The sequence below is a fragment of the Neofelis nebulosa genome, chromosome 14, assembly GCF_028018385.1.
Source record: "Neofelis nebulosa isolate mNeoNeb1 chromosome 14, mNeoNeb1.pri, whole genome shotgun sequence".
NCBI classification, from domain to species: domain Eukaryota; kingdom Metazoa; phylum Chordata; class Mammalia; order Carnivora; family Felidae; genus Neofelis; species Neofelis nebulosa.
Genome location: NC_080795.1, coordinates 53,144,005 through 53,169,909, shown reverse-complemented (window position 1 = coordinate 53,169,909; position 25,905 = coordinate 53,144,005). Strand labels below are relative to the sequence as shown.

The following is a 25,905-nucleotide window of genomic DNA, read 5'->3' as shown; positions in this document are numbered from 1 at the left end:
CACCCAGGTGCCCCAGAAGGTCTGTATTTTTGTTAGAGATATGACAGAAAATTTTTTTGCACCAGTGTATTATATCAGGAAGCACATGATATGTTCCATTTCTGGTGATATTACTTTTGATTATTTAAAGTATCTTGTTTGTAAGGGCACCTGGGTGGCTCAGTCAGTTAAGTATCTGACTCCTGATTTTTGGCTCAGATCTCATGGTTCCCCTCCCCTGCTCATGAGTGCTGGCTCTCTCTCTGGGTCTCAAACTTAGAGAAGAATAAAGTAACTTGTCTTGAAGTTACTGCATTTCATTTTGACATTAAATATCTTGTGGGAAATACTTTGCTTACTATACAAAATGTTTTTTAGAGCAAGCCGGAGTGGGAGAGGGGCAGAGGGAGGGGTAGAGAGAATTTTTTTCTTTTTTTTTTTTTCTTTTTGATAGAGAGAGAGAATCTTAAGCAGGCCCCCTGCTCAGCATGGAGCTTAAAGCAGGGCCTGGTTCCATGACCTTACGATCATGACCTAAGCAGAAATTAAGACTTGGTCACTCAACCAACTGGGCCACCCCATGGGGCCCCTAAAATGTTTTTTTTTTAAATGGTACATTTACTCAGTAGCTTTTTCTAGTGCTTGAAATGATTATTACTACAGTGATTTCCAAGTAGGAAATTCCTCATTTATTCTATATTCATTAGTTGGAATTCTGCAAAGAAGAACTTTCTTTTCTCCATTTATTCATTTGCAGCAGTACAGATTCATGGTTTATTGTTCTGTGGATTATGATCTCTTACTGTTATTTATTCTGTTCAAATTGTCCCAGATTGGGCCACTCTGAGCTCTTGTGGTCTTTTTGACGTGTTCCCATCATTCTTTGAAGATTTCTTTACTTTCTGGCACAAGATATCTCAGGCTGACTTTGTTCTGTCTCTGATCCAGTCTTTGTATTAGTCATTTCTCCAAGGAGACCTAGCTCCTTTGAGTTGAGAATGGTGTTTAGAAAACAAAATCTGGATGCCAGTTATGCTCATTGCTGTTGGGATGTCATTACTTATGGATTTTCTAAGCAAACAAAACTGGGAAATATATGCATGTGTGTTTGTGTATACACACAAGTATTCATATATATATATGTACATATTAAAAATGACTTCATGCTCTCATGACTTCCAAATCTAATCCAACATTGCAAGGTTCATTCTAGTGTTCTCTCTTTCTATATTTTTAAGTCTCTTTTCTAACCTTGAGAAACTTGTCATCCACAGGATATTTACCTATTTGCTCAATTCTAAAATAGGATACTTTTAGAAATGCTAAAATACATAAAATGCAAACAAGTGTACTGAGACTCAGTATTGATGTAGAGTTCTCTTTGTCTTTAGCTTAAGGATATGTAGTAAAAATACTGTGTTCAAAAATTACTTGAGTTAGTTCCCCTCTCGCCTCAGTATGGTTCTATTATTCATTTGAATATCAGTTAGATTGGTTTGTTTCTGGTTTTGTTATTTTTGTGGGGGAGGGTAACGGGGGGTGGTTTCCTCTTCCCTATCCTTGTTGTTTTCATTTTTTAAGGATGTCAAATATTCCCATGATTCTGAAGGTCAGATCAATACAAAAGAGGTGTATGTACTTGGTACACCCTATCCTTTCTATCCTGTTTCCACTCCATTTCACTTGCTGACTACAGGTAACCAATCTGACAAGTTTCAGGTTTATTCATCTTATTTCCCATTTTTACCCAGCTATCAACAGTAACATACATTAGATTTTTTTATTGTTTTTTTTAACCTAACCATATATCCTGGAAATCCTATCCATTTACAGATCTTCCTCATTATTTTTTAACGTTTTTTTTTTTTATTTTTATTTTTGAGACAGAGAGAGAACATGAACGGGGGAGGGGCAGAGAGAGAGGGAGACACAGAATTGGAAGCAGGCTCCAGGCTCTGAGCCATCAGCCCAGAGCCTGGTGCGGGGCTCGAACTCACGGACCGTGAGATCGTGACCTGAGTCGAAGTCGGATGCTTAACCAACTAAGCCACCCAGGCGCCCCTTCCTCATTATTTTTTACGGCTGCATTGTACCTTGTGTGGATATATCATAATTTATTCATTTACTTTCCTGTGTTTCGGGGTTTAGATTGCTTCTAAGCAAACAAAACTAGGAACTATATACATGTATATTTGTGTATACACACATGTATTCATATACATATATGTACATGTTAAAAATAATGACTTCATTATGTCATGGCTTCCAATTCTAATCCAACACTGCAGGATTCATTCTAGTATTCTCTCTTTCCATATTTTGAAGTCTCTTTCTAACCTCGAGAAGAATGTTGCACAGGAAAAAACTGATGCAAAGAATAACCCTGTGCATGTCTTCAGATTAATATAATTTTTATTTTATTGAAGCAACTTAATCCAAGTTTTCTCCAAGTTTGGAGAGAATTTTGGAGTTAAGTATGTGTCAACTTGTTTTCTTCAGAAGTATCCTCAGTGTATAAAATCGTTAAATTCTCCTACCTTTAAACACAGCAACATATCATATTGGGGGTATCCACCATGAAATTTCAGTAACTTAATTCATGTTTAATGTGTGGTCAAAAGAGCCCTATGCTTCCTGGCTTTTTATTATCTTGGGTAATCTGAGTAGCTTCTAACGAGAAGTTCTAAAAGAATTTGGGTAACTGGTTTTACAGCCGTAATTGAGACACAGTCCTACATAACTCCTTCCATCGACCACTTCCTCCTCCCTGTATAGGATACAGGCCTTAAAGACCACTTGCAGGGCCATGTGCCTTTCCAAATTAAAAGTTTTTTAAAATATCGATAGTCTCCTAAACAATGCATTTTCTAAACACTTAGTTATGAATATCTACTATCTGGCTGTAACACAATGTCCTATTAAATGGAACCACATGTATTGTGGATTTACAGATAAAAAATATTTATAGGACTGCTCTGCGACACCTTTAATATTGCCACTTTTCTGTTCAACTGTCACCACCTAAGAGGAAGCCAATCTTAATTTTATTTGTACATCCTTTCTCTTAAGTGTTTGCATTCTGCTGGTTTCTTAACTTTTAATCTAAAATCAAAGCATATCATTTTAGTTCAGATGCCATGTGTTGTGTTTTATCTGATCCTCATGCACTTGAACTCAGGTTTCCTTGACAAAGACTCTGTTGTTTGTGGGTTGATTGACTTTAACCAGAAGCTGGTGTTTTCTAAGCTTCATTTTTAGAATGGGCTCTGGGGGCAATGTGGTGTGTTCCTCAGGGATGCTTAAGTACTAGGATTTTTTTTTTTTCTATTCTGAATTTTCTGCATTTGATTAAAGTGATATAATTTTGTTCCTCTGCACTAATGTTGAAGAGAATCTCTTCTCACTATTTCTGAAGAGTAAATTACTAAACAGTAATATGAGTGCTAAGCCTCTGATAACTTGATGATGGAGTCATTTCATTATAAGGAGTCAGTCTACCTCCCTTATTTCCTCTCTCCATCTTTCTCTGCTTCTCATTGTAGTTATGCTCATTATACACAAATACAGCTTCATGAAAAGCATGTCCCCATTCATTACCCTTCTCTAGGCACAACTACTGTTATTTTATATCAATTTCTGATTCTTTGTATGGGTTTACATCCTTGCACACACAAACTGTCATACACATTTGGGAGCTTGGGAATGAAGATGAAGTGTTTCTTCTCCCCAAAGGCCAAGGTGGGAACTTGAAGAAAACCACTTTGAAATTGAGTTGCTATGAGCACTCTCAACAATAGCCAGATTATGGAAAGAGCCTAAATGTCCATCAACTGATGAATGGATAAAGAAATTGTGGTTTATATACACAATGGAATACTACGTGGCAATGAGAAAGAACAAAATATGGCCTTTTGTAGCAACGTGGATGGAACTGGAGAGTGTGATGCTAAGTGAAATAAGCCATACAGAGAAAGACAGATACCATATGTTTTCACTCTTATGTGGATCCTGAGAAACTTAACAGAAACCCATGGGGGAGGGGAAGGAAAAAAAAAAAGAGGTTAGAGTGGGGAGAGAGCCAAAGCATAAGAGACTCTTAAAAACTGAGAACAAACTGAGGGTTGATAGAGGGTGGGAGGGAGGACAGGGTGGGTGATGGGTATTGAGGAGGGCACCTTTTGGGATGAGCACTGGGTGTTGTATGGAAACCAATTTGACAGTAAATTTCATATATTAAAAAAAAATAATTAAAAAAAAAAGAAATTGAGTTGCTATGGACAGAAAGGGGAGAGCCTTTTCCTGCCGGTGTGGGAAATCTGCTTAGGTGGTACACAGCTGCTTTCCCTGTGTGCTGCCTAAAGGAGAGAAAGGAGATAGAGATGGAACTTCCTCTAGAAGGCGCTGGAGACAGAACCTGTGTGTTGGATTACAGGATGGGTGAGGTTAGGGGCTATGGTCTTGACAGAACCTTTGTACATGGTAAGGATGGGGCTGGCTAACTCTTGGACTGGAGGATACAGTGTGAATGCAGTGTTAGCTGGAAAATGTGGTGTGATCTGTAAAGGGAGCACCCAAGCGAAGGGAAGTTGGCATGGGTATTAACCCCTCCACAACAGAGTGCTTTTTGATAATAGTGATGAAGTCATCACTTTTCTTCCCAAGGCCATTAAGGCCAACCAGGGAAAGGGCTAGAACCCTGCCCTTTAAGTGGAAGATATAGCTCTTTTCTCTCTGTAGCACACTGAGGACTTAATGGATCCAAACTCTGTGTACTCCAAGCTGTTGCAGAATTAGATTTTTCCTGCTTATGTGTGGGGAGGGGAGGAATGACTTTGCATTCAATTCAATTTGATGTTTTAAAGTAAAAAGAACTGGGCTTCATATCTGAAAGAACTATAATAAATTTTGACCGACTTTCATTTATGGACTATGTTCAATACCTAGAGAGCTGATACTTGACTAGAAAGTGAAAACTCAGGATAGCAGAAGGGGCAGGTTTGGGGAGAAAAAGTTTATTTATATATCTCAGTGAGTCAGACTGTCTCAGTACATTGGTTAATGATTTGTTTGGCAAAGAGATACAATTGATTAGCCTTTCAAATATATAAAACATTGTCATAAAATTGTTTAAAATGATTGAGACAAAACTTTAGTGATTTTTCCCTTTATTATTTAATGTTGCACTAAATTTGGCTTATCTGGAATACATATCTTGTTAAATTAGACTGTTTGCTCCTGGAAACTAGGAGCCTTATTTTCTAACAAGCCAAGTAAAAGCTATGTATGTTACAGCTTGTTAGTTGAAAGGTGCTGCGTTTTAGCAATATATTCTGAACTAATAGCAAACATCTATACTAGATGTGAAGCACTGAGGTAGACTCTGGGCACATCAAAATATACAGGAGGTGATATTTGCCTTTGAAGAACTTTTCTTCTACTGGGAGAGACAGACAGCTGGGTAGTTTCATCATAATGTAACAAATATAGTAATAGAAGATACTCTAGCATGTCTCAGGGGCATTTTACAGTGACCCTTTAACCCTTCAAAGTGGTTAAAGAATATCAGAGGCAGCTTCCTGGAGGGGATTGCATATTCCTTTTTAAGTTAGGAAATGGTGTCATTTACTTATCATTATTCCTTATGTTCTATATACTACAGACATCATAATTGTTGAATGACTAAATAAATGAAATAGAGCCATATAAGAGCCTTGAATTAGGCATATTAAGTAACTAGAAAAATAAGGTCAAATAGGGGTGAGGTATTCTAGGGATTAATGGTGAAGAGTGAAAACAGAAGCCCAAGAATTTAGGGCTGGTGTTTTGTGGAGGGATGAAATCTAGCTTGGAGATAAGACTGGGTGGGCTTGGTTTTGGAGTAATGGAGACTATAGTGAACTTTTAAACAAGGGAAGTGGTAATACTTGTATTGAATTCTTAAATCCCTCTTGAAGCGTAAAGGAAAGATCAGATGGAAGGGAGAGTTGGAAGCATGAAAGTGTGTAGACGTGTGGAAAGCCCAAGTTCTGCAGTGAGAAATATGGTCATAAAAATGCGGGAGAGAGACTGAAGGGGACATTGGAGAGTGAAGATTTTAGGTGTTGGCAACTAGCTTCTGGAAAAGTTATTGGTTTCTTATAAAAAATGAGAGAGAGCCCCAGCAGGCATAAACCCTTGTCCCTTGCCTGGAGTGCCGTGCAATCAATGCCTCCTATTGCCTCCTTGAAGAAAAGTGGGGTCCTGAAAGAATGGTAGGCAACGAGTAATGTCTGACACCTGGTAAGGTAAGTTACCTATTAGTCTTCCTATCACTAGTACTAAAAGGCACCGAAATCTATTCTTTTAAAGAACATCTTGAGAAGAACATTACATACCAATAGGGGATTACTATATTTGCAAGGAAAAAACAATGTGGCTGTCATATCCTTAACATGCACTCAATTGGCAAGTGCTTTAGCACTTCCTAAGACTGATATTGTCATTATCACAGAGAATAACAAAAAAGTTAATAAAAGGAGGTGCTTGTGGTCTTTCTCACCAGCTTGATTTGAATGAACAGTGTGAAAAATAGAAACTCTCAAAGGGAAGTTTAACAGTAGCACATGACCATGTGACTCCAGTGTGGCTCAGACCCAAAGGTTGGGGAAGCCCACAAAAGGAAAAGGCTACCATGGAGTGTGGGTCAGCTTTGCAGAAGATCCAATAAAAATAAAAGTTGGGAAGGGTAGTATTAGTAACAAGACTCAGTGCCAGGTAGCTCACTATAACATTGTGAGTTGTATTCCTTTTGTTAGGCTTGAAAATATTAGTGACTATGAGGTTCACTGACCAGAAATAATAAATCTTGTATTAAGTTGATCCTTCTCTTGTATTTATATTTAAAATAATCTATATTGCATTGGCTACACTTATTTAAGTGTATATACCACCATACATCAGTTTTCAAAACTATTTTAAACATATATGCATTAAGATGTGCAATTCTTGGGCTGGCATGAAGTCTGTTTTTTTAAAGTAGGAGTTGTTAAATATAAAAGCCAAGTTCTCTAATCGATCGTGAAGGCATGAAATTCAGGGTGCTGGTGGTTTTAGATTCTTCATGTTTTACGGGAAAAAAATCTTCACATTTGGTGATACATGAATTTATTTTTAATGCTTTATCTGGATTTTCTATCATTTCCCTACCCCCTTTCCCATTCTCATTTAAGACTTTGAGACGTCTTGGCAAAGAGGAACAAAGAGATTTAATTCTTACTGAATATGAAACTCCTCAGGCCTGGATAATATCCGTATTTTTGCGAAGTCTGGAAAGTTATAAGTTTCAGCCAACACTGGAACAGCTTGAGAAACTGTTGAAATCATACATGTATTGTTTTGTCTCTTGTGTAGGAAAGTACTTCTGTGTGGCCTGGTTTTGTTTGATGTGGTCCTAGTTAATTTGGTTGGCCGCTTGAGGTCTCTAATGTTGACCTAAGGGAAATTTGGGAAATATTGGTTAATATGCCACAGTGTGAGAAGGATTTATAACAAATGCCATGTATCATTAATATAGGCATTCTTTCCTTGTAAACTCAATATTTGATATAAGAATGTATCGTGACAGGGGTGTTTGGGTGGCTCTGTTGGTTACGAGTCCAATTCTTGATTTCAGCTCAGGTCATGATCTCCTGGTTGGTGTGGTGGAGCCCTATGTGGGGCATTGCCTTGAGAGCGAGGGGCCTGCTTGGGATTCTCTCTGCCCTTACCCTACTTGTGCACGAGCTCTCTCTCATAAACTTAAAAAATGCATCACAGTAACTTAGAAGGCTGATGCCCTCATTTCCCCCTCAAGGAAAATAAAAGAGCTCATTTACCACCCCAAAAGAGTCTCATCATGAAATAAGGCTGAACCGTGTGTTGGTCTTGAGACTCTCGTTTTCTGCTAATATTGAAGTGAAGTGTAAGTGAAGTCCCCTTTTATTAAGAAAATACAAGTATGAATTCAGGCTATAACTTTATCCACAATGCAGTAAATACAAACATTATAGCAAATTATATTTTGTTTTCCTCTACGTCAAAAAAATGAAGTTTTCTTCAATTGCTGAGTGAAGCAAGATACTTTAGAATTAGCCCTCAGATTCTAAAGGCTTTTTTGTTACTTTTATAATTGGTAGCAATTAGAAAATATCTGGACTTACATTGTAGTATTTTAACATTCGGCTACATATTTCTCTCTAAATTTGTAAATGCTGTGTAATGGAATCGTTAGTTTGAAATTTCTTCTAACTTCATTCTATAAAATAGAATTTCCTAAGTATGGATAAATCATTCATTACAAATATAAGAATAAGCAGATTTTTTTGTCTTAATATTTTGTTTTTAATCAAAATTATACACAAGATACGGTTTGGAGTCCAATAATTCGACCAGGCTTCTTTTGAAAAACTGTCCTTGTCCCAATGCCCTCCTGCCTCCTTTTCCCCAAGTACTTTCAACTCTTTTAATTTTTTATTAAAGTATAGTTGACACATAATGTTATGTTGGTTTCACATGTGGAAGATCGTGATTTGATTCGACAGCGTGACCTGTTACACTGTGCTCACCATAAGTATAGCTACTATCTGTCACTCTGCAACCCTATTACAATACCATTGTCTATATTCCTATACTGTACCTTTATCCCCATGACTTAGTCATTCCATACTTTGAACTCTTCTAGAATCTTGGGTATTTATGTTCATAACTCTTTATAATATGCTTTTATTACTCTTTCTCTACTTTTTAGTTTCAAGCATCATGTATTCAGTTTCCCCTGTGGGAGATAAGGATTTAGCCTACTCTCACTACGTTCCTTCCTCACTGGACACAAGTATGCTACCCCTCCCCATCCTCCCAGTAGAGTTAGAGGATAGTTTTGGAAGGATGAATAATACCTTGTGTTTCTATTCCTATAACCATGCAAGCACAGCTGAGTTACATAGTGCATATATATTTTTGCATTTCCTACCCTGTGTTACTTGTTTTCTCTGGAGATGGTTTCTATTCTATACAGACATCCTTAATTCAACTATAAACTTTCTTTGGTCTTCCTAAATTTCTTCCTAGAGTGTGAGAAGATAATTGTTTTATTAATTGTAACCTTTGGAGGAAACTTCTTGCAGAGTTTGATCTCCTGCAATCTGGACTGATTGCCCTACCGCCTCCTTCATAGATCTCATCCTGCCATTTTCCTTCACCATCATCTTGGGGATTCCTTTTGTCTCTAACTTGTGTTGGATGCCTTGTTTCCTGGATTCCGTCCATCTTTTTTTTTTTTTTTTTAATTTTTAATTCTCTGTGGAGCATATTCTTCAGTAACTTACTGAGAAAGAGTACAAAGGATATATATTTTTGAGATCTACCTGTCAGAAAATATATTTATCCTGCTCTATAGATGACACTTCTAGATGTTTTTGGACACTTCTTGGAGATCTTCTTTAGTCATCTCCTAACTCTCAGATTTCAGCCTCAGGATGGACCTTCCCTTCTAACTCTCTTAATTTCCTCTCCAGTTCTTCTCCTGCACCCAAGTGGGTGGTGGAAGTTAGGAGAATGTGCTTCTCTAGAAGAGTACATTTCCTTTTTTCTGTAGCCTCACCTTCAAAAGTTTTATGGATGCTGACAGTTGGTTTGTGGTTGTCAAAGAGAACTAGAGCTGCACAATAGTTATAGTTGTAAAAGCAGATTGTATTCAGGAATCACTGCAACTGAAGAAAAGAGACTTTGGTATAGAACTGGGTGCAATTCTGAATACAACCAGGAAAGAAATGGAGATTTACAGTCAAGGATTAGGGTGGGGAGAGGGTCATGGGGACAAACTTAGTAAAAGGAAATACTGAGGGTAGGGCGATATTCTTGCTAACTTAAAGGATTATTGATAAAGGTAGGCCAAAGTGATCAGATATTAAGGGTGGAGGATGAGGAATGTGATCAGACGTCAAGAATTGAGGAGGATTCTCTCTAAACTCACTTAGCAGGATTCTTGCCACTATTGGCCTATGCAGGCCCAGCAAGGTCAGGTCCAAGGTCAAGGCCTACTCAAAAAGAAGAGGAACAGGAGCCTGACAAGTGTGGTCAAGGGGAAAATCTTTGTGATTGAAGTTCTTGTTACTTTACCACATGGGTTCAGATTGTAGAGAGTAAAAAATTTCTCAAGGTAGTCCTTGTAATACACTCATGGATGATGTCACTTGGTTTTTTATTTTTAGAATGTGAAATAGTGCCACAGACATCTAAGTAATCTGCTGGGGAGAATGTTTTCTTTTTTCTAAGACTAATCATGCTCAGTTATTAGTCACACTGAAGAATTTAAATATGTATGTATATCAGAAAAGAGTGATGTAATTTTATGTCTAAAAACCCACTGTTACCATATAATTGAAGAGGGTACTTAGGCTTCTATTAGGGTTCACAAACTAATTTAGGCCTAGGAATCACAGGTGTAATGGGGCATTTTTCTACAGAGGAAATATGTAACAAACTGGGCATACTAAAGATTGAGCAGTGTAGTTTTAAATTAGCTTACTAATTTATAAGCATATACAGATTCTATTTTTGGCTATCAACATTGATCTCTACCAGGTAGTAGAAGGCCAAGCCAATGGGAAAAACTTAGGGCAAGCTCTTGAGCTTACCTGAGCATACAGACAATAGGAACAGGCAGATGAATTTATGTTCACAGTGGCGGAAAAATATAAGGATAAAGGCAAAAAAAACCAAAAACAAAACCAAAACAAAAAACAAACAAAAAAAGGTGAATAAGTGTGGGATATGAAGTTTCTAGTTTATATTGAAGTTATTAGTATTGAGGGTTTACAAGATCCCTGAGAATTTTGAGGTTTTAAATCATCAGGAAATGACTTTTGAAATTAGGTAGAGAGCATTCTCTAATCTTTAAACAAATGAATAGCATACCCATTCCTTGTTATGGACTGATAATCCCTACCAAAGATCTATCATGAAATTGGAGAAGATACAAGAAAGATTATAAAAAGGTCAATATACATAGTACCTATCCATGGGGAGTAAAGAAGAACAATAGGAATCTATAGACACAAGCGTTGGGAAGAGATATGGCCATGTTTTTTTGATGGCACGGATATGAATAGTATCGATGGTAAGAACACTACTTTATTCCAAGATGGGGTGAGCAGTGGCACTATAAAATATCACCTTACCCAACTAGTTATAAACTTATGGAACTGATTACTTTAAGAGGAAGTAGGGGTGGAAAATATAAATAACCTCAAAAATGATTTAACTAAATTTGTGGATTACAGATTCATAATGGGTTATTACAGGGAACTAGGATGTTTTGGGTACACTCCTAACCTTTGAGGTTGACATCAAAGAACAGCCATTCTCCCCACAGCATGTCCCCTGGTGCCATCATCAGAATCCTGGACAGGAAGGATCATGAGTCTGATCCAATGTGGCAAGACCCATTAGACTCTGATCAGTGCCAGATCTGTGTGGGTTGTAAATTTAGGGTAAATTCTAATATGAGAGTGGTAAATTTCAATGAATGAAAACTTGAAAACCTTAACTTTAAACTGCCTAATTTTTGTTTGTTCTCCATTATTTAGTGTACTCCTAAAGTTTATTTTTCAATTCTTTGGAAGATCTTTTTATTATGTAGCCTGTACTTGACTATGATTGTACTTTATGACCTAGTAATTTCCCATACTGTAGATTGAATATGATCAACTAATAACCCTGGGAAATACATCTTCTACCCTTTCTCTTGCACATCAACACATTTTCAATTTGCAGTTTAAGATTGAGAGAATAAAATAGATTCTACTTCATTTTTGACTTTTGGCTTTCCTGATGGACATATCTATAAGATTCCCCTTTGAATCAATTTTAATCTATGTGTAGGGATGCACAAAGATAATTTTAGTGTTTTCAAGTACAGAGATTTATTTTCCTTAATACTTTTTTTGGTGGGAGGAGGGGGCTATTACATTCAGAACCTTGATCTGAATGCCTTAAAGCAATGTGCAGAATCAACCAGGGACCGTGTTTTAAAATGATTTCAGTTCACCAGGTGTGGAGTGAGGCCTGAGATTCTGCCTCCAGGTGATGCTGCTGCTACAGGGCTGAGAACCACATTTTGCAAACAAGGCTTTCGAGTGTTACTTGCTCATATAGCTCTGCAGTTTTCAAAACCAATCTTGGTCTCAGCTGTCTCTCAAAATATGTTTTTGGAAAGTTTAAGGAATACTTAAAACAATTTGAATGGACAAGATCCAAATGCTCTATTTAGATGTTGAGCTAATCTAGAAATACTTTTTTTTTTTTTTTTACCTATTGTGAATTCTTCCATCTCTCTTCCTTTTCTATTTGCATTCTGTATTGAAAATTGTGACCAAATGACACAAATGTTTCTTGATTCTATTAAACTTAAGCACACACACATGCACGCACTTTCAGTTCTGTGTATTTTGCCTAATTATTGGCAATAAACTTGGTAAAGGGATCTAAGGCTTACAAATGCTCTACTTGGAGGAAATCGTAATTAAGGCTATTAAGGCCTTTGGGTTCCTGTGTGTATTTTAAGCAAATTAGGATTTTATGTGTCTTTTAAAGAGACAGTAACTCTTCCCTGTCCAATTAGTTCCTCTTCATGGCTGAGCATGTGCATTCAGTGCATGTTGTTGAAAGGGCACGTGTCCTCCTTTGTTCTTTGATGTAAATCATTGGTGTAAATGAAGGATTTGTTTTTTCTGCATTCCATATGTGAAACTCTGGATAACTAAAAGTAAAACCTAAGAAATGAAGAGAAGGGGTCCATTGTAATTTGGTACCAAAATTATTTTTAAAAACCAAATTATTCTTTAAATAATTTTTAAAGCATTTTAAGGCAGAATAATTGCTGTTACCTTTTATTTTCAAAATGGCATTGTTCCTATTAAAAAAGTATGTTCATTGCAAGACATTTATGAAGTACTACAGGGTATAAAGAAGATTGATTCATTTTACCTCTTTGCATTAACTATGTTAACATTTTTGTGTCTATTTTTTTCTTTTTTTTAAATTAAATACCACTATAGTTACATACAGTGTTATATTAGTTGCAGGTGTACAGTATAGTGATTCAACTATTCCATGAACCACCCAGTGCTCGTCAAAACGAGTACAAAGTTATTTTGCCTATTTTACCCATCCCCTACCCACCTCCCCTCTGGTAGCCATCAGTTTGTTTTCTACAGTTAAGAGCTTGTTTCTTGGCTTGTTTCTCTTTTTTTCCCTTTATCATCTTTTTTTTTCTGTTGCTTATATTCTACATGTGAGTGAAATCATGTGGTATTTGTCTGTCTTTGACTTATTTCACTTAGAATTGTATTCTCCAGCTCCAGTCATGTCATAGCAAATGTTGGGGTGCCTGGGTGGCTCATTTGGTTAAGCGTCCAACTTTGGCTCAGGTCATGATCTCACGATTCTTGAGTTCGAGCCCTGCGTTGGGCTCTGTGCTAACAGCTCAGAGCCTGGAGCCAACTTCAGATTCTGTGTCTCCCTCTCCCTCTCCCTCTCCCTCTCCCTCTACCCCTCCCCTGATTGTGCTCTGTCTCTCTCACTCTCAAAAATAAATAATAAAACATTTAAATTTTTTTTTTGGGGGGGGGAACTCCACATTGTAAAATTCATTACCCGCAATTATATCACCATAAAAAATAGGAATTTTAACAAAGTTTGACATTCAAAAAGAAAATTAAAAAGTACATGATTTACAAATACATAAATATCCGTGCACACTTTTAGAATGATGGCTACTGGAAGCACAAGACCTTTTAAAATTCCAATCTAGACAAGACTGTCATTCCAACTGTCTCTTTCCTACATGTTGGAAATATCAGGAATCTTAAGAGAGCTGCTGTGGTCAGTGTCACATTCATCCCAGCCTCCTTCCTAAGCCTGTTGCTGATACTGAAAATGTGATGAATCTTTTGCCTTAGCTTTGATGCTTTTTCATTAATTCACTTCTGGTAGTAAACTGTGGCAGGTCTTCCACTTCAAATCCAGCAGCCATTTCCATCACTTTGTCTAAAAGGTCTTTGTTGTAACTGCAACCCAGAAAGAGGTCGTTGGCCTTACACCATGGAGAGGGACAGAAGCTGGGCCAAGCAGCCACCACCATTGGGTGAGTCGCAGTAGTCAGGCAAATGGCACAGGATGAATTCCATGTGAACCTTCAATTTCTTCTCACTCTTCGAGTGGGAGCAGAACTGTTCTTAGTTGGCTGCCTGCCACACCCCCAAAACCAGCTCTTCCACCACAGCAGCCACCTCACTACCCAACATGGAGCCCTCTGCCACTGAAGCCTGTACCCCTACAGTCTTTGTTTTAAGGTCTCCTTTGTCTGATATTAAGTATTGCTACCCTGGCTTTCTTTTCACTCCTATTTGCATGATGGAGGTTTCTCCATCCCCTCGCTTTCAATCTGCAGGTGTCTTCAGGTCTGAAATAAGTATCTTATAGGCAGCATATAGATGGGTCTTGTATTTTTACTCATTCTATCATCTTTTGTCTTTCGATTGGAGCGTTTAGTCCATTTACATTCAGAGTAGTTATTAATAGGTATGTATTTATTGCCATTTTGTTTCTTGTTTCATGATTGTTTTTGTAGTTCTTCTCTGTTTCTTGTTCTCTTCTCTGTGGGCTTTCTTTAGTGATGTATTTGGATTCCTTTCTCTTCATTTTTTGCATATCATTGTTTTTTGATTTGTGGTTATCATTAGGCTTGTATATAACACCTGCATGTTGCAGTCTAGATTAAGTTGATGGTCGCTCAAGTTTGAACCCATTCTTTACTTCTTTCCACTCCACATTTTAGGTTTATGGTGTCATATCCTTACATCCTTTAATTTTGTGAATCCCTTGACTGATTTTTAGAGATCTACTTATTTTTACTGCTTTTGTGCTTCCCACTTTGCTTACTTTTATTGTCTTTTCCTTTCCATTCAGAGTCTCCTTTGACATTTCATGTAAGGTTGGTTTAGTGGTCATGAACTCTTTTAGCTTTTGTTTGAGAAACTCTTTATCTCTCCTTCTATCCTGAATGATAGCTTTACTGTATAGAATATTCTTTGCTGCACCTATTTCCTATTCAGCACTTTATATGTATCATGCCACTCTGTTCTGGGTTAGAAACTTTCTGCTGAAAAATCCCCTGATAGCCTTATGGAATTTCCCATGTACATAATTATCTTCTTTTGTCCTGCCTGCTGTTTTTAATATTTTGTCTTTATTACTATATTTTGCCATTTTAATTATAATATATCTTGATGTGGATCTGGTTTTGTTGATTTTGTTGGGCGTTCTCTGTGTCTCCTGGATCTGGATATTTGTTTCCTTCCCTAGATTAGGAAAAGTTTTCAGCTATTATTTCTTCAAATAAATTTTTTGCCCCCTTTTCTCTCCCTTCTCCGGCTCCTATAATGCAAATGTTATTACATTAGTTGGAGTCACTGAGTTCCCTAAGTCTCTTCTTGTTTTGCCTTTTTTTTCTTCTCCTTGCTTAGCTTCATTACTCTGTCTTCTAGGTTATTTGTTTTTTTGCTCCTTCCAGCCTGCTGTTCATTCCATTATGCCTGGTTCTCATTTTATAGATTGATCCCTTTATCTCTCTGTTATTCCTTATTTCTGTGTTAAGGGTCTCACTCATGTCTTCTAATCTTCTCTTAAGTCCACTGAGTATCTTTATGATAATTACTTTAAATTCTCTATCAAGCATGTTACATATTTCTGTTTCACTTAGGTCTCCGGCTATGGCCTTGTCCTAATCTTTCATTTGGGACAAATTTCTCTCTTATTTTATCTGAGTGTCTGTTCCTGTGTTAGGAAAATCAGCTATGTCTCCTGGTCTTGAGGGTAATGGTCTTCTGAAGAAGAGGTTCTTTAGGACCCGCAGTGTAGTGTCCCCTGTTCCCAGGGTCTAGCATTTGAGGAGTATCTGCAATGTATGCTGTGTACACTCTGCTCTTTTGTCCTGGCCACTCTACCCTTCAGGCCACTTGTCTGTAGCGGCTTTCCTTGTCTGTTGTGGGCAGTGTTTGGTCCCTGGCCTGAATGTGGTAAGTTTTAATGAGGTATACTCTGGTCTGCTTGTGAAATAAAGGCATACTTCCCCCTTTGGAATTAATAAGTAATCTCCTAGGCAATGTTTTTTCCCAATAAACTTTCACCTAATGGTGTTAGGATGGTGATGATCCCTGCCTTAATAAAATTATTGTATTAATGAGGGCAAAATGGTTAATCTAATTATGTGGCCACAGTCATTCAAATGCAATATTGTAAGATTGTCTACAAGATAACTGGCCTGAGCTCTAAAAGATCTCAATGTCTAGAAGGACAAAGAATAATGGATGAAGTATTCCTAATTAAAAGGACCCAGGAAACAAACCAAATGCAGTGCACATTTGATTGGTTTCTGGATATATGGGAAAAACAGGACAATTTTGGAATAGTTGAGGAAATGTGAATATACACAGCATATTAGTAATATTTTACCCATGTTAAATTGCTGAGGTCCTGCAATGGTATTGTGATTACATAAGACAATGTTCTTATTCTCAGAAGGAGTATGCTAAATTTCACCTGAAGTATTGTGATGTCCTTACTTTCAAATAGTTTATCAAAACTATATGTGTGCATTTCCATGCCTTTACTTCTATTCATAGATCTATCTGTGCATAGGGATATTGATATATAACAGGGAGAGAAAACGGGAATGATACTTTTTTTTTTTTTAAATAATGAACCTAGTTTTGATATGACTTATTCTTAGTGACTTAAAAATACCAGGATATCTGTTTATAATAATTGTTCTAAACCAAAAGTGTTTACAACTCTGATGTCCTAAAACCTCATCTAGAATTTGGAGATTTTGAAGTTCAGTTTACTGAAAATCAAATTCTCTTCTTTAAATTCCTGTTTCATTTTTTCAAAAACTAACTTCTCAAAATTAATGAATATAAACATAAAATTCATTAACATCTTGCATATCTTATTTTTCAAAATTTTTTCCTAAGCCATACTTGATTTTCCTTCACTTTGAAGGTCTTTATTTTTAACAATTATAAAAAGGAAAGCAGAAAATAAAAATTTGTCTCTTTCATGTAATGTTACCCATATCTTAATAGTTGGGTTTAACTTTTCCTTTTTGTTAATTTTGCTCTAAAAAAATTCATAAACCTTAAGAAACTTTAACCTCCTTCACATTTCATTTGTGATTATTTTTCTCCTGAGTATATACTGTTGTATATGTTGCTTGAAATGTTTGAATTTATTGGGGAACTTGCTATCAAACCAATTTGATTTCTGTAGAATGTCACTCATTTTTTTCCCCTTTGGGATTATACAAGTAGATTCTTATTCTGAAAATATCCTCTTAACCCCTATTCTAATTTAGAAACATTGACTGCAAATCCAAAACTGTTTCCTTTCAAACTTAAAAAAAATACACATTCCTGAAGTCTTCAATTATATCTAGGGTCACAGTTTCTGTATTCTATTATAAACTCCCCAGTAACATAATAATTTGTGTTCTCAACACATTTTTCCTTGAATCCAAGTTAAGTACTGAGTGGCACCTTTTGTTGATTTTGCTGTTGGCTGAAAGATAGATTGTCAATAAAATAAGCCAAGATTTGTCTGATCTACTAAACATTTTTTTCCTTGCATTCCCCAACACTGTGCATACATCTCATACATACTGTTCTCTCTCTCTTTGGGATATCCTCCTCAAACTTCTGCTTTCTCTTTAATACCCAGCTTCTATTACCACCTATTTCTTAGCTCTTCCAGGATAAATTAAATCTTCATGTTTACCCAAAACACTTTGTGGCATGCACATAAAATAAAATTTAAAAACCATGGTACCTTGTAGTGCTCTCACTGAACAAATCTAGGATAAGTTGAGCATTAAATACAGTAACAGATGACAGTCCACTGAATAAAATCCATGGTTCCCTACTGATAAAAACAGACAAATGAGGGAGAAGGGGAAGCTCCTCCTAACAACTGAATTCCCCCTTATCAATGGAGAAGGAATGATGGAGTTAGAAAATCACCTTTGAGAACCATCAGAGTAATAGTTCATTTAGGCAAGCATAAAAAAGAATACCATAACTATTGTGCATAATTATGATGAGGAACAGGATATTTATACAATCTTACTGTATTTTTTCAAAAATTACTTGTTACAGAGGTGAAAGTAATAACTTCATAGTATAGAAACCTGGAAGATAACATCTTAACTAAGGGATCAAGGTTAATATCATGAGTAATGGAACCAAATTCATTTGTTGCTCCTTGGCATGCACAAGAAAGGACACAACATCACTTCATACATTATCCAAAGAATGTGTTGGCCAATCATGAGGGAGTATCAGACAAACCCAAGTAAACATTCTGTAAATAACTGACCTATTCTCTTCCAAAATGCAAGTTCATGAAAGAGGAGGTGTTCCAGATTAAGGAGACTAAAAAAGACAGTCTAATGCAGTGCATAAAGTTGGATGGGATTCTAGTGTAGGAGAAAAACAGATATAAATGACGTTATTGGAATAATTGAATATGGACTGTGGATTAGAAAATAGTATTATATCAATATGGCTGATGTAAGACAATGTCCTTATTTTTGGAAATATGTAGTGAACACTGAAAAAATGTAGAGATAAAAGAGCATAATGTCTGCCACCACTACTGAAATGGTTTAGAAAAAATAGCACATGCATACGTCTGTATATAATCTGTAAATGTAGGCATATATCCATGTCTATGGCTATCTATACATCTGTGTCTGTAAACACATACATATATAGTTTTGCCACTTTTTGAGAGTGACCAAACACTATTTATAGTTTTTCATTAATAGGCAATTTGTTTTTGTCTTCCAAGGCCTGGAGGAAATGGAGGAGAACTGTGGTCAGAAAGCAGTGGCAAATTGGTCTCCAAATCTGTTTAGAACAGAGGTTTCTCCTGCATCAGAATGTTAGTCCATATCTCCCCACTTTAGCACATCTTAAAAGTCTAGTTTTGGATCATTTGAATGGTGTCCCCAGCCTTTCTAATTACACAGGTATGCTTGCTGTGTTACTTCAAAGGTCCTTTAGCCAGGATAGCATCTGTCTTCAAAGACAGGAGAGTGGCCCATTTGCAGGAAATTGTATGGTTTGGGTAGGTTTTTTTGTTTTTTCTTTGAACTTGTTAAGTAGAGATCCCTATTGAAGAAGTGCTGGCCTTTTGCTGTATGCCCAAACGGTGAAATACTTTCCATTTATAATTCTGAAGATTCTCTTTAACCTCTGCTAGGAGAACCCTGTAACTCAGTTTCTCCCTGTTCTCCTTTCTGTTGTATCAGCAGTGTTACTCTGAAATGTTTTTGTGAATGACATCTTAATTTGGTTGGTTTATGAGACTTAATATGTTCCTACTTACGTTAGGAAAGAATTAGTATAGTGCTCTTAGTGACTAATCACCAAAAGGAATTTTGGTTATTTTGCTGCAGCTAAAAACAGAGCAAAGTGCAGGGAGCAAATTAAAAGGCACAGCCTAATTTGAAAAACTCACAGTTTTAATCATGCTAGAATGCATTTTTTCCCCTAGGTGCTATACATATATCTCTTAATGGGGAAAGAAAAAGCATGGCTTTTGTGAGAGCTGGATTCAAATTTGTCACAAACAAACTGTATGACCTTGGAAAGGTTTCTTAAACTCTCTGATCTGTTTATTCACTTTGATAAACAGAAATTATGAGTAATAAGCATTACTTTCAAAAAGTATGAAAGCATGTAGCCTGCAGTTTGTCACGTATTAGGTTCTCCAAAGTTCGTTTTCTTCTCCCCCACCCACCCTTTTTGACTTTCCTCTTTTTCATTGCTTCTTGTTCTGAGTAGACAGAATTTTCTCAGAATAAATATGGTTAAACAGCTAGATTTCAAACTGGGTCTGAGGTAAGGAATGCTGTGAGGCATATCGACAAAGCATTTTAAAATAAACTGTTTATAAATGTTAAATGCAGACAATCGATTTAAAAATTGAAAACTATCTTCTGTAGGTCTGGAGATTTAATAGCGAATCATTCTCACTTCTGTTCAGGTGTGTGTGTGTGTGTGTGTGTGTGTGTGTGTGTGTGTGTGTGTGTGTGGTTTTAACAAGAGTGACCTACATTGAATGTAATAAAGCTTTTACTTTTTTCCCTTGCTTCACAGTGTAGTCCTTAATAATTGTTGCATAATAATGTTTGTCAGCCCTAAGGGTTTGTTAGTGTGTTTTTCATTAATGCAGCTTAAAAAAATTTTATTATCTTTGAAGAAACCTTTCTCTGGGACAGCATAGCTAGCAGTGTTTATTCTCAATTTTCAGACACAGTGGTATGATCCATGGAAGTTTCCACATCTGAAACACATGGAGTCTTTAATCTGGTTAGTTATGACACAGATTCTTCTTGAGGGCTGTGTTTATGACACCAAATAAGCCATCCAGTTTGCTTTCCATTTATTGTTTTAAAATTAAAAGTGGAATAAGCAGGAGTTACCAAACTAGTTTCTATTCTAGGAAGCAGGTGTACATGTGGAATAGTTGAATAGCTTGTGCATGATGGGAATATATATTGAATAGACACCATCCCTCCCATCCTCCCCTTTTAAAAACAATTTAATTTTTGTGTAGTCCAAATGGAGATTTTTTTCTACAGGCAATTAGGCAGGTCAGACACTATGGCCCTTACAAAGCATGTAAAGCTATTTTGAAGAAGTGTTAGTGTAAGATGTACTTAAGCACTTTTTGGAATAAAATTCTGGCTCTGCTTGTGAGCAATTTGTTTTTCTCTATTTAAATAATTGGATTATCTTCTTATATAAACATGGAACTGTGCGAGAGTGGTAGTTTCACAATCTTCCTAAATGTATATATTTAGATCTCATGTTGGAGTTACCATTAGCACCAGCAGTCTGTCAACATTTCCATAGGGTTGCTTAAGTATGTTGTGAAAGCCCAAGCCAACCTTGGCATGGGAAATCTGTGCTACACAGCAATTTCTAGCTATGGCTTATAGGACTGCACACATTCTAACTTTAAGCTTACTTTTAGCACTAGAACAGTTTTATAGAGTAAATTTTTTTCTTTCTCACAGATTCAGGTGAGTGGCTTATTTTATATAACAGAAGATCTGATTTTTTTTGTCTCAAAAACATTATGTATCGTTGAAAAAAAATGAGCAGTCTCAAGCCATCTTATATTTTTCTCGGATTTCATCAACTAATTAATAGTGTTAGTAGTTGTTGAAGCTGAAGAGCATATGATTCTGGTGGTGGTATTTGCCCTCTTGAGTAGCTTAGTTTTGTGATGAGTGTGTTTTGATCCTTAATTATACACTTTCTCCCCTATTATCTGTCAGAATTAATGTCTGGTATAGGGATATGCATTAATATTTTTGTGTCAAAGAGTTTTAGGGGAGGAAAAGGAATAATTCTTATAGGGCTTGGCTTTCAAAATGAATGTTAATTATGGGAAATACTTCATCATTTGGGGAATTGTATATGCTAAATTGAGGGTTTAGGATTTTATTTTTTATAAGAGGCTATATATACATAACTACTTTTTTCCATTTATGTGACTTGTCATTTTACTTAGGGTATTAACGACCATTTTGAAAACACGTTTTTGGAGAATTTTGAAATCCCATTTAATTCTTTTGAATTTTTATGTTCAACCTGAGCTGCTTGCTCCTCAAGTTTGGGCAGACTGTCTTGATTGTTAATGATGTCTGACTTGTTAAGTTAGAAGGAGAATGTATTTCTCATGTTATGGATATGTTTGTTACGCCCTCAAACAGACCCATGTAAGACTTCATGTTTATTTTGCAACTTTGTCTTAGTTCATTATCTTTCCTTGGCCTGCAGTTATTGATTATTCTGGGCTTCTCTATGACATCTTAGCTGTCCCACTTGAAGCATGCATGAGTCACGCCTCATAGAGGCTTTCTGCTTCCCTGTTCCATGTAAAAAAAAAAAAAACAAAACAAAAAACCTGCCCAGTGAATCACACTATGGCCACAGTTAACTGTGGTGGTAAATGTACTTCTCAGGTGCCCAACTATGGGGATTATGGCTCAAATGGCACTGGCATGGGCAAATAATGAGCATATAACTGTGCTCATTTTTTTCCTTTTTTGTTTTTCAAGTTATTAGCACTTCACATGTTACAATAAATCCATAACTCCATTTAGCTCTCTCCCCCCATATTTTAAAATCTCTTGGTAGCCTTGAGTTTTTGTACAGTGAAATACATATTTTTGTAAGTGAAGCAAGAGCATCTAATTAAAGACCTTTAATCCTGATGTCATTAAGAATATTCATCTCTAAAGATGATTTCCATGTTGGGGGGGGGCTTATAAATTTTTAGAAATAATATTTTCCCAAGGATTACTTCTAGAGATAAAGACCTATTAAGTCATTCATTCATGGTAGGTGAATAAAATGGAATTATAAATTATTAAATAATTATCAAATTTTTAGGTAGCCAATTAATAAGGATTTCTCAAAGCTAGTACTTAGAGAAGTTAAATTTTTATAAGGCTTTTACTTAACAATATTGTTACCTGTTACAGAACTCATGATAAAAGCTGAGAAGAGATAATGAGAAATATGGTTTAACTCTAGAGATTGTAAAATTTTGGAATTCTTGGTGCAAGTTTGTCTTTTATTCTCAATTTTTTTCTAGAATAAATTCATGCTAATCTAGCTCCTCTAAAACGTTAATGGAAATTTGAGAAATTTTTCTCTGTCTAAGCTTTGTTAACATTGTTAGTTTTAACGTCTATTTTCTTTCTGGGGCATGATGAGTATAATAATCTAGAGCATTAACATTCGTTGTCTTTATATCAAAGATCAAATTGCATGTTCCGTGATGCTATTTCCTATAAATATTTACAACTTAGTGTAAAACTTAGTAAAGTATCCTAAGATAGCAATTTTTCATTTTGCTCAAATCTTTCGTAGCTCCTTAACTCATGACCTTGATTACTTAGTTGAGTTTGAGCTTGGGTAGTTCACATGATTAAAGGATTTTTATCCTAATGTTGCCAAGTTCTAGTGGGAGGATCTGTTCCCAACTCAATTTGTATAGGATCCAATAGGCAGGTTTCTTGTTATTGGTGCCAGAGATAGGGTTTTTCATTTTAAACCTATATCTTGAATTTGGGATTGGGCAGACACAAATATTAGCGATTTCATAAATTTGAATGATGAAGTTAACTGTTTACTTTTAAAAATTTGTTGAAATTGTAATGTTGTACTAGCAAAGATGGAGCAAAGCTAAGAGGCCAACAGCCCATTGTTAAGTCCCATTATTTTAGAGTTAGAAATTTGTACCTTTTGTCAGGAGTGGATTCCTTCACTAGGAAGGAATTTAGATTTCTTTTTGCTTGGCAAGGGCTAAATTCTGAAACAGGGGAACACTTTTAAAAAGTGTTAGGAGTATATTAGAAACAGATGGGCATTCAACACCTACATAAAATGCTCAATGGGATAAAATGTGAATAACTGGATTTAATTTAACAAAGGATCAAACTTAAAATACCAGCATTCATAAAAGACCAAACTTACTTTTCAATTTAAGAGGAACACAAATCAAATAACTAGAATTAAGAAAAAGAGGTTATATTTATGCTGTTTTTCTCTCTTTATATACTTGTTAGTAATATAGGTATTTTGACCTGGCTTCTGCCTGATAAGTTTTCTTGTTTTATATATATCCACATATTCCTTTCCCTGTCAGGGAGATATGTGTAGACTTGTGTTAATAATACTGCCTAACACCTTTCTGAAATTTGTTAATGTTTTATGTGATATATTTCATCTTTAGAATTTTGGGTGGGTCTAGACTTAGAAAAAAGTGTTTTGGTTGGAATGATGAAGCTCTGGATCTCAGCAGGCTTTAGTGTTGGAAAAGTTGAAGCTTACAGAGAGAGCAAATAAACATGGTCATCAAAGCTGGGAATTAAGATCTGTTTATTCACCTGCACAGTTGAATTAAACCTCCTAGCAATAGGCAGAGCCATTTAACTTATTAAGATCCTGACCAAATAAATTAGTCCTGTTTAAAGTCTGTTTTTGCCTGGCTTTAGATACGGAGATTGCTGTAGTCACCATATAATGGATGAAGAAATTCTTGTTGAATTAAGTTACTAATTTACAAGATAGAGACCACTAGGATAGTTGACATTGGACAATGGTTCATTCAACTGAAAAGTCTATTTGACGTTTGGGGCATGAAGCTTCAAATTGCAAAAAAAAAAAAAAAAAGAAAAAAAGAAAAAAATGTGCTCTTATCCTTCAGTGTTGAGGAGCACTATTAATGGCTAGAGAAAATGGGTGACTGGGAACAGCACTTATGTTGGATATGGCTTACATCACTTTTGCTTTAAGAGAATTCCTCATTTGTGGGGTTATAAAGATAGCAGATATGGATTGAGATAAGTATTCCCTGATTCATTTTCATTAAGTCAGTCAAGGTTCAAGTAAATAAAGCCTTGCTTTTAATGATTTTAAGAATACCTTTAAAAAATGTGGAGCACAATTTGTTGACTCTAAAATCTTCGTGATCCAGATGAAAGTTGGCTTCAGATACATAAAGACAAAACAAAAAGCCTTTAATTTATGTTGGTTCTCTCGGTTCTGTAATTCTCTTTTCTCCATATTTGTTAGTATAGAATGTGATTTATGGTGATAAAGAGCTCTCGGTTTAGCTTTTGAACTAAAAGTATGGTTTCAGCACTTGTTTGCGATGATAGTCTTCTTAAACCATTCTACGTATGTAAATCTTCCAAATTTTGTCTTAATAAGCTAATTGGGAATTTGGACAACCTTGATATAGTTCTTTTCTAAATCTATAGTTAAATTGAAGAGCAGAATGCAGCCAGCAAACTAACCGCAGACATTACAGGGGGTTCTGAACACAGACATGTTACAGGGGGTTCTGAAGTGTGGGGCTCCCTTTGATGCATCTCCAACTAGCAACCTCTGCCCTTGCCTTAGTCTCGTGGTTACTCCTATTTAAGGGTTTGCCTCTCACAAGAGTCATCAATTGCTTCCCCAAATATCATGCCATAGGGTCTTTGTGCTTAAGGTGGGTTATGTTCTTAGCCCTGAAAATAAAAATGAGTTGGGTTCTCCTAGTCACCTCCCCTGTCAAAGCCATTTTGTCCATCATATAGCTGATGAGTACTCCAGTTCTGTTCCTCTCACCCAGATTTCTGCACCATATCCACCCTCTAATTTTTACCCCTTTCTTACACAGAGAGGGTGAGCCACATCTCAGTTTTTGAAACTTACCTACCCTTTACACCCTGCTCAGGATGCTAATAACCATATCGGAGTAGAATCTCTTCAGAAGACAGCTGGGGAAATTGTAAATAGTATAGGCTTATTTTCATTCAGCTCTACGAAAATGCTTTATAAATCAATATTATCTTGTCAGAGTAAAGTCTAACTGAAATCCTACAATGAGCATAAAAGCAGGAGAATCAACCCAAAAACAGAGCTTTACGGTAAAATAAAGGTGGATATAGGGTTGGGGCACCATAAATGTCTTAGTGAGAAATAATAAGAGCCTGAATTATGAGAGAATTAGTGGAAATAAGGATAGTGAGTTGGAATTAAGTGTATAGGAGGAGACATTATCATAGAAGCCACAGGAGGAATAAAACTTTCTGAAGTGACCCAGGCTACAGGAGTTGTGAGGACCAGAAACTGAGAATGAGGTCTTGCATTAAAGTTTAGAAAACTGGTCGTGGTCTTCAGAAAAGTAGTGTTGGGGATAAGTGAATGGGTGGTTGTGGTAAACAGAGGAAGCAGATAGAACTGATGCTTCCAGAAAAATAAGAGAGTGATACTGGTTTTG

At 36.2% G+C, this 25,905-nt stretch overlaps 1 protein-coding gene and 1 pseudogene across 1 annotated transcript in view; one reads left to right on the top strand and one right to left on the bottom strand.

The window, feature by feature from the left end:
- RSPO2 (R-spondin 2) overlaps positions 1–25,905 on the top strand; it is a 164,784-nt gene that overhangs the window by 48,318 nt on the left and 90,561 nt on the right. The gene's annotated exons all lie outside the window — the stretch shown is intronic.
- On the bottom strand, positions 13,853–14,300 carry LOC131494435 (CDKN2AIP N-terminal-like protein; annotated as a pseudogene).